The 9,954-nt window shown below is 41.6% G+C and overlaps 1 pseudogene; it reads right to left on the bottom strand.

Annotated features, from left to right (window-relative positions):
* Nucleotides 1-2,114: 2,114 nt before the first annotated feature.
* Nucleotides 2,115-3,709, bottom strand: LOC121613083 (annotated as a pseudogene).
* Between the last annotated feature and the right edge of the window lie 6,245 nt (nucleotides 3,710-9,954).

The raw sequence follows: 9,954 nt of genomic DNA, 5'->3' as shown, positions 1-9,954 counted from the left end.
GTAATTTTGTTTTGTTAAGTTGGGATTTTAATCATTTTGCTTAAGGATCATATGACTTCTTCCCCAACTGCTCTTTCCACTGCTGCTTTAAAGATGATGTGAATTGTATGTGATTTCAGAAATCATGTATCCAATACTGTATATGTTGGCAGCCAAATTTTGGACATATTAGAATTTATGCTAATCTCTTACCAACATACGAAGTGGCTACAAACTACAATAATGAAAGATCATGCCCTGCTGCAAACATACAGATAACTGTCTTTCACAATTCAACGACCGTAATGACTTTTCAGTAATGTTCAACAATTTATTGTGGTTTCCATAATTGAGTCTGAAACAACAGCTGAAAACTCTCATTTTAGGGTGATGGCATAAACGCTAATTTATGGGGCAGGGTGAAAGAAGGCAACTGGTGATGCTAACTGATACACTGACAGCTGGAACAGTGTGAATAAGATGATAATTGGTATCTTCTTGTATTCTTATATATCAATTAGTTTATAATTGTTATCCACTGAAATTTCACAATATGAATTATGGTTTTGTTTTGTTTTTTTAATTAACATATTAGATAGCCAGATAGATAGATAAGACTTTATCAATCTCACAGTGGAGAAATTTACTAGTATTACTAGTAGTTTCATGAATTCAGTGTTATTGCCAGAATAAAATTACATTACATTACAATATGGAAGCAAGATTAGTATATGGTGGACTTTACGGAATATGTCTAAACACCAAGGTATCACAGGTTATCTAACAATAACATACGGGCATTTAAGAATTTTACATGTTGAATGGAAAAGCAACTCTCTCTGAAACTCTGAAAAGCATCAAAAACAAGAAAGTTCCAGCAAAGAATGAAATGTTTTTCTCTGAAACATAAAGCCGTTCAGCCCAAGATATAAATCATTAGACTTAATGTCTGAATGGCTGTTAAAACAACAGCTTCAGGGCAGCAAAGTGACTGAGTGATGAAACAAACAAGTGCCAGAGCCTGATGAGCCCGATCTCTGCAGTCACACACACGTGCCTTGTTTATGCTTGAAGTCATGCACACAAATATACAAACTCAAACCGCAGACACGCACACACACCTAATCAAGCACACAACTACACATCCCAACCACACATATCATACGCAACCATAATTACAAACACTTTTACACACAATTACACACTCTGTCCAAAGTTTAAACCCATATGAGTGCGAACCCCCATGCTCACTCAGTCACAATCCATACTCAGATTGATGCACACAAACCACACCTAACCGTGCACAAATGCATGAGCAGAGACAGTGAAGGGACCCAGCTGTGCAGTGAAGGACAGAACAGGGGAGGAGACAAGACACAGCTGGAGCTCAGCACTTAGCGTAAGGTCTGACTAAAGTAATGTGTTATCACAATGCAAGGCTAAAATGCTCCCAGCAGAGAGAGGAGAGAGAAAGGGCGAGTAGAGTCAGACTTTTGGTTAAAGGTATGCTATGCAGGAATTTCCCAAACAGACAATGTATAGTCTCATACAAAAGTAATCCTTCTCTATCATCACTTACAACCCAGGCAATAACAGCATGTAGGTGAGGTTTATAAAAAGGTAGCGATCAGGTGGCATCAGATGAAAGCCTTGCCGGTATGTGTGTGTTGCTCTATGTGAATTTACTTAAAAGACTTTCTGAAGGTAACGATATAGCTACATGTGAAAAAGAGGAATTCATTTGCTTGGCAACACTGTGTAATTTGTGCACCCAGCAGCTAGCTTGCTCAGACCGAACAAACACCGTCACAAAGCTATAATATTAGCAGCCCGCTGGACGGTGAGGCTGAGGCCAATAAAGATCAGATTCACACTTGTGCAGTGGTGAAGTATTTATTTTAGAAGAGGTTATTGTGGTGACATTCATGGTCGATGTGATTCATGGACACAGACACCCCACTGAAGAGTGTGGTGGCACGCCCTTTTCAGAGACTTGCAGCAGATCCTGAGTCTGTTCACTCCAACGGAAGAAGTGAACGTTAGCACGGATTCCACTAATCCACACCACTTATCGTTTCTAAAAAACATCCTCTGATGCACTAACTTGGACACATCATCAGGGTTGCTGCCTGGAGTCACTGGGTGTTTTGGGTCTCGCAACAGACACCCTCATCCAGGCGACCCGACCGAGGCTGATCAGACCCCGGCCTGTGTCCAAGTGGCATTCTACTACCCCCACAGCTCTCCCTCTCTGTCAACCAGAGCCATCTGGACGCTTTCTCCGCAGTCTCTGCGTTCTTTTCCATGGCTCTCTTTCTACTTCTCCCTCTTTCTCTCCCTCTTTCTCTCTTGTGCCTCCTCCATCCTATTCTTCCAGGAAACTGTCAGCTTCAGCAAGACCAGTTGCTTTGTAGCGTCAGAGGCCAAGGTGATGTCCGGTCTCAATTTGTACTGGGTGATGTGTGGTGGGATTTTCAGTTGCCTCCCCAGGTCAACTGTCATCGCCCAGTCTCGGGCCATGAAGAGCAAAACCAGCCAAGCAGTACTTTGGTGTTCTCTCAGGTTTCTGTCCTTCCTTGACGAACGAATGGCCTTGGTTGTAGCTTTGGTGTATTGACTGTGCTTTATCCCCTCGCTGATTGCCTCAGCAATAGATTTAAGAACTTGGTCATGTCTCCATTGATAATGGCCTAACTCAGCGCCTTGGAGCAGCTGCTTAGGATGTGTTCCAGTGTCCCTACCTAACACAGGCGGCATACAGGCGTTTCTCTTTTTCCCCAGGTGCACAGGTTAGATGGGCTTGCGAGGTCATAATAGATAAACTGTTCCCTGACTGAGCTGAAAGGGAGCCTGAGCTTGTTCCCATGCAGCCCAATCTTACTCAAGCTGCATGGCAGACCCAGCCATCTGCAAAGATAGCTGCTCACTCTTTGCTCGCAACCTTCAACCACAGTCATGCAAACCTCATAGATGAGCAGAGGATTCTTGGCAGGATTCCATGCTGGTATATCCAGGCCTTGAATCTTTCGGGGAGCCGAGACCTGTCCACAGTTCTCAGCCAACCCTCTAGGTCAGCACTGGTTGCCTTGATAGAGTCTCTCAGGCTGCAGCTGAAGACCTTCCCCAGGCTCTTCACTGGCTTCTTACTGACTGACAGGATCAGATGTTCAGCCTGAAGCAGAATTTGTCTGTGACCTTCCCCTTCTTTAGTACCAAGGACCTGGACTTCAGGCTTGAAGCTCAAGCATGCTCATGCCATGATCCTCCCCAACCCCTGAAGAATCCACCTGGCTCCTGGCACAGCTGTTGTCATCACCGTGAGGTCATCCATTAAGGCTCTGATTGGCAGTTGAGGGAAGAGGGTCACCGATATGGTCCAGCCAGTGATTATGCCCACTTCCAGCTGGTGCCAGTCAGATGTCAGCTGGCCAGATGAGACTCTCAAGCTCAGCTTGCTGTAATAGTCCAGGATGAGGTCTTTCACCTTCTGGGGTACATTGTGTTTCTCCAGTGCAACTTCCACCGGCTTATGGGGTATGGAGCCATAAGCGTTGGTAAGATCTAGCCACAGCACAGCCAGGTCACCTCTGCACTCTTTTGCCTCCCTGATGAGCTGAGTTACCACTCCTGTGTGTTCCAGGCAACCAGGGACTCCCTTTATTCCTCCTTTCTGCACTGACACAGTCAATGTACTTATTGAAGACTTACTGAAGAAAATCTTGCTCTTCATTTTAGTGTCGAAAGATTCTGACACTAAAATAGCTTTTTTTTCTTTTTGACAAATCAGTAGAAAAATAACTTTGTTCTGGATTTTTCTCTTTTTCAGCAATGCATTCTCATTAGATCTGGACATCTAAAGCGAGTATTTTAAGCTAGCAGATATAAACAAGCAGAAAAACATGGTGGAAACGTTAAATTTGTACTGTATCTAGTGTTGTTTTGTCATGTACACACAATAGCCCATTAGTAACACATAAATGCCCACTGGGGATTGGAGGGGGGGCGTGACTGCACCCACTTCGGAGACAGGAAGTGTACCATTTCATACCAGTGGCTCAACTTGAAATAGGTAATCTTGTTGCTCTTGAGCATCTTTGCTGGAAGCTAAAAACATCAGTAGAGCTGATGGGAAAAACGGTGACCAGGGTTGGCTCAGGCTTGCATGAACTGACCAGTCAAAGGGGGCTATTTGGAAGGGGGGTCTTAAGGAGGACAAGAGCTAAAACAAGAAATTTAAGGCAGGGAGTCTCCCTTAGCAGTGTTGCATTAATGGACAGTATGTATTGTAGCTGACACCTAAAATGAATGTATGAACATGAAATGAGCATATTATGGTCTGTCTAAATCTCACTCTATGTTACACATATTTTGCCCTACCACTCTTTGTGCCACCCCCCCTGAATGGTACAAATACAAATACAGAGCAAGGATACCATGCTGAGGCCATGCTAGACTGAGCTTTCTCTGAGCAGTCAACCCTGACAGACAGGAAACACCCCTTGAGATCAGTTACAGAGCTAATATGTACCTGTCAAGGCCCTAATTACACACACATACACACACACGCACACACATTAGAGCTGTCAGTGCTTCCAGTTATTCCAACAAATCCCCAGCACTAAGGCTATCAGTGCCCAGGGACTGCTCCTAACTGGTAGCAGCCTTGGCCTGCAGTGATGCAGCTGTCAGAGCAGCACTGGGCTTGTCTTTGACACAGTCAGTGACCACGCTGTGATGGGAGCTGGGTCAAGCTGGGCTGGGTCAAGCCCAGTGTCTTTATTCCTACAGCCTCCAAATTAGATTTGACCGAGACTTGCATTTATATTACAGGCTAGCAACACCTGTTTGGGCCAACACTAACTATATTTTGACCTCCTACATTAGTGTTAACTTGTGATCATTTGGAATTTCAAGGGTTTTAGTTTACAGTAAATGGCAGTTAAAATTATCTTTGGGAGATGTATCAATTAAGACACTGTTATTTATAGTGTACTGTCAAAGTCCTTTCTCAAACTCTGATTTAAGGCAATGTGATATATTTCTAGGAACAATAATTATTTTGGCTGGGAAAAAAAATGGCTCTTGGCAACTCTGTTCTTATTTTAGCAACCCTAGCTTGGTGGGTGAGACAGCTTTAGAAGTAACAATATAACATAAATCACCAGCCCTGCAGCACAGTGACTAAGGGGTCTGCACCCCACCCTTACAGTGAGACTAGAAACACCAGTCTGTCAGTGTGAATGTGCCTGTCTGTGTTTTAGCTCTGTGAAAAAATAGCAAAGTGAAACCAACTGAAAGTGATGAAAGGTTTGGACATCTCCAACCTGACTGATGTATGTTTGTATACTCGACTCGACACAAATGAAACTGCTGCTGATACTCTTGTACATAAGTGCTGCCTTCCATTACTCACATCCATGCTGAGCTGCAACCTGTATGTTAAAGAATAATGGTTTTGGGGCTCAGGAAGTACTCTTAGTGCTTTTTAGCCTGTGGATAGTTTTCCTGACTTCCTGTCAAATTTATACAGAATCACTATTTCATTAATAGACTATTTCGAGTATGTCATAAAATAAATATTTTTAAGGTCACCATTAGTTTCTCATTCCTTCTACCTTTAATTGGTGAAGAACAACAAAATGCTGGGGATTTACACTATATAATTAATTAGCAGGGTTCCATCATGATTTACTTTATATCTGCCATGGTGAGGCATGTGACAGTATCCTAGTTTAAGAGTATATTATCAGCTCAAGTGACAGATTTGGTTCCATGTTACCATAACTGCTGCTGTCAATGCTTCATGGGACACTGGTTTTCTGTTTTACCTCATAGAAATCTGTGCAGACAGGGTAGACAGGATCAGTGACTTACAGGTCATTTCTGGTAAGCAAATCACGCAGAACTATGCTCAGAGGCAAAAATAAAAGTTAGATAGATAGAACTTAACAAATCCTACTGGAGTTTAGAAGGTTTTGTTTGGTTTAGTCAAAATACACACACACACACATTTAGTATGTACATTTTAGTATATTTCAGCTGCTGTTGGTACATTTCACTGGTATATTTTATTGTTTATTGTTCAGTATATTTTCATTTCTGGTATTTTTATTGCATTTACGAATATTTTTTACTGCATGTTGGTTTATTTTATCCTATTTTATCCTTTATTTTATAATCTTTCTTATCTTTCTTATTATCTTGTTTCTAACATGGGGGTTGCAATGCAAATTTCATTGACATGTCATGTTCAATGACAATAAAGAAATCTTGAATCTTGAATCTTGAAAATGTCTGAGATGCAGCAGTATTGGGGTTGGTGGTTTTTGATTTGTCAAATTGTGTTCATGGGGTTGAACTGCTGATGTTGCACATCAGAGTACCAGCATGCAGAACCACTGAAACAGTATTTAGTAAAAGGTACATTAGTAATTTCAAAATAAGGAATCCACTGACTTGAACTTGCACACTGTATCTCAAAAAGAAAAAAATAATAATTGAATTAATAGGGATTATGGTGAATTAAATTGCATGAGTGAAGATTATATTTGCAGTTTTCGATGGTACACTAACCTGTGCACAGGACATAAATCTTAAGGTAGGTTTGTAGAATCACAACTATTGATTGATTTAGAAAAAACAATGACACTTCTGCTGTGTGACTAGTCAGCTTCTTGTCGATTAAACTTCTTATCAATTTATAGTCCAAATTTCCCTATTGATTAATCTTTAGCTGTCTGGTAACAAGGCTGAGTCTACAGCCATGCTAGTGACTCTATAAGGCTTTACTGTGCCTTAGTTACACAGGTATTTGGTCATAAACCAATTGAAATTTAGATGCTAGATGACAAGTAAGAAGAACACTAACATTACAGTTAATCCTGAATATGACCGCGTGTACCAAATTTCATGGCAATCCATTCAACAGAAACATAGATATTTAACTTTTTCACTTTACACAAAGTCAGCTTCTTGTGCTAGACACAGAAAAGTCAGGGGAACATCAGAGTCATCAGGGTTCACTGTATGGGACCCGTGAATGCCTGTACAGAATTTTGATCACATATCCTTCAAGTAGCTGTTGAGAAATTTCACTGGATAAATGAAAACTTTGACCTGCTGGTGGAGATGTAGCTAAAGTCAGTAGTATTCGTCCTCTCGGGAACAGTTGTGGAGCTATTTCAATCTGGACTAAAATGTAGGACTAACTGACAAGCCAATGTTGCCACAAAAACCAGTGCTCCTTGCAAATGACATAATTTAATCCAAGCTACCTATCGTTTCAATATGATCTTTGCTTTGCATGTGGCTGGTGCCCAGCAAACCTTTTCCTTCTTTTAAATAGATCCACAAGCAAAATAGATGGAGAGCTAGTGAGAGAAGGGAGTGAAGGAGGAACAACCCAAACCAGAAACTCTCAATTTACTCACAATGTCAACATGTAGCCTCCACGGGCCAACTGTTGTGCCCACAATAACTATTGTTTCAGCTTTTCCCTAAAGCTAAATTTTCACACTGCTTTGCTAAACTGCTATTCTGTACCATGGTGCATGTTGCTGTAGCTTTGGTTTCGTTTTATAGCAGTAATAACCTTGAAAGCCGTTTGAAGGCAGGTGCTGGGCGGAGGCTGCACGTGTGCAGCGGTCAGCATCTGAATAAGAAGCAGCTGGGACCACTGACAGCCTGCCCCCCGCTCTTTGTCTCCTGCACACTCCATCTCATGTTCAGGAGTTTGTCAGCGCACCCCAGCCCTTTACCTGATGTCATTACAGTTAATGAGGCTGAACTTTGTGTGTATGTGTGTTTGTTTTAGCCCAGAGGAATGAAGCCCCAGTGTTGTATAAGACACACTCACACATGCATACTGTACAGCAAACATGAATAATGAAGAGGCCACCTGGTAGACACGGCAAGGAATCATTTATTACAGTTAGGACAGGCTTTCCAAACCATGACTACGAGAACGTATTGAAATATGGATATATCATAAAACCTAACAATGATGTCGGAGAAGCTGAAGAACAACTACATGTGAAAGCCACACCGCTTGTCTCTGAACTTAAACAGCCAGTTAATATCCAGCTTGATACATTTCAGTGTGTGATGAGACTTTGTAATGTGATACATTACAAAACTGCTTTTAACGCTTAAATGCTGAACTTCCAACGAGTTCAAACTACAGCTGAGATGACTGAGCACCTGGTGTTGCATTAATGAAGTTTCACCTTGCATTTTCCTGTGAACGATTCAACCCAACCAACGTGACTAATCATTGAAAGAGACCGTGTATGTTTCTCAAAGGAGCTCAAATGTACTATATATGTACACCATGATTTTTATCACATATGTCCTGTTTGCTCGCCTTGGACCACACCTCCCAATCAACAATTGCTGTTTTGACAATTTCAGTTATCATTCCCAAAAAATGCAGGAGTGAAGGAGTCATGACCAGAAGAGCAGCAAGTGCTGACTTCAGACTTCCAAGGCACAGAGCAGCTTTTGCTCAGTCACCTCTTTCAGTTAAAGGACTGAAACACTTCACCTGCGTCACATCTGTTGCATTGCTTATCGGTATGTACCAACGTTTATCTGTATGGGTCCTTTAAAATATACAAAATATGAAGTTAAATGAATAAATAAATGTTCCAAACTGCTATTAAGAGTCTTGTTTCTTCACGTTTGATATCGAGAATAGGCCTGTTCTGATGCATTAACCTGTTGTTAGGTAAGTAAGGTCATATTTTCAAACTTTATGACAGTTGCTAACCTATGATAAAGCTGCATGGTTGATTTTTTGCTACTAGGTAGCAGACATACTACACAACAAGGCATGACAAGTCCTGAAATATTATCTCCTTATAAAGGTGATTGTGGCTTAACTGTAATGACTGTACTGTGTTGGCGACTCGCTATAATGTACAGTGGGCTTATTAGGGCGTTTTTTTTTGGTTGAAAACAGCAGGCTTTGCCTCAATTATGTTATTCCTTTAATTTGCTATATAGTAAACTAAGTAAGTTGAGTTGAGGAATTTAGTATTAAAGAATAAAAAATAAGCATGTTTTTAACACAAAAGTCATGTTTGTATATGGATCATGTCCTAAGGAAGATACCCAAATGTGCTGATATATCATGTCTTTTTAAAAGTATATCCTAAAGCACTCATTAACTCACCAGCAATGTAAGGACAACTTTGGTGTCTACTGTAGGTTGTTGCTTCTTGTTACCATGGTGACCAATCTCTCCTAGGTTTGGTGTTAAACCTTGCATTTATCATTTCTGTTAGCATCCCTTCTTTTCTCTTCCTGCCTTCTCTCTTTTTCTCTTTCTCCAATTCTCCTCATCTCCTTCTCTACCTATTTTCAGCCCCCATGTCCTCCTGTCCCCCCTCCTCCCCCTCTCCTCCCTCCTTTTCTCCCAGTGAGACTGTGTCCCCTACATGTCTAAGCCTGTGCTCACCGGTGTTTGATGTCAGTTAATTTGCTGCAGTGTTGACAGGCGGATGGCTGCTCAGAACAGCATGTGTGCATGTGTGTGTGTTTATGTATATGTATTTTCATGTGTGTGCTTGTACGTGCATTTAAGTATGAATATGAAAGAGAAAATGTAGAGACAGACAGGAGAGCAAAAGTGGGTGTTTGAATTAAGGCATGTGTTAATGCTGTGTACTAAGGTGCCAACCAAATGAATCTATGCATATAGTATGTTATACCAATAGTGTGTATGTGTGTGTGTGTGTGTGTGTGTGTGCGTGTGTGTGTAGGTTCCCAAGCCGTTCACTGTGGTGTAATTGCTGGGTCTGAATTCGCTGCCCTGGATTACTGCAATTTACTCCCTCGGGATTGCCGAGCACTGTGGGAAAACCGTAAGCAAGAGTGTGTCTGTGTGCACGTGTGTATTTGTGTGTGTTTTAGCTCTGTGGGAAAAGTGTGCTTGTTCAGAACGAGGGCACAATACAGCCTTTTCTCTACCATGCA

The sequence above is a fragment of the Chelmon rostratus genome, chromosome 2 (genome assembly GCF_017976325.1).
Source record: "Chelmon rostratus isolate fCheRos1 chromosome 2, fCheRos1.pri, whole genome shotgun sequence".
In the NCBI taxonomy this organism is placed as follows: Eukaryota; Metazoa; Chordata; class Actinopteri; order Chaetodontiformes; family Chaetodontidae; genus Chelmon; species Chelmon rostratus.
The sequence above is the reverse complement of the archived record's forward strand: the minus strand, read 5'-3'. Positions and strand labels throughout refer to the sequence as shown.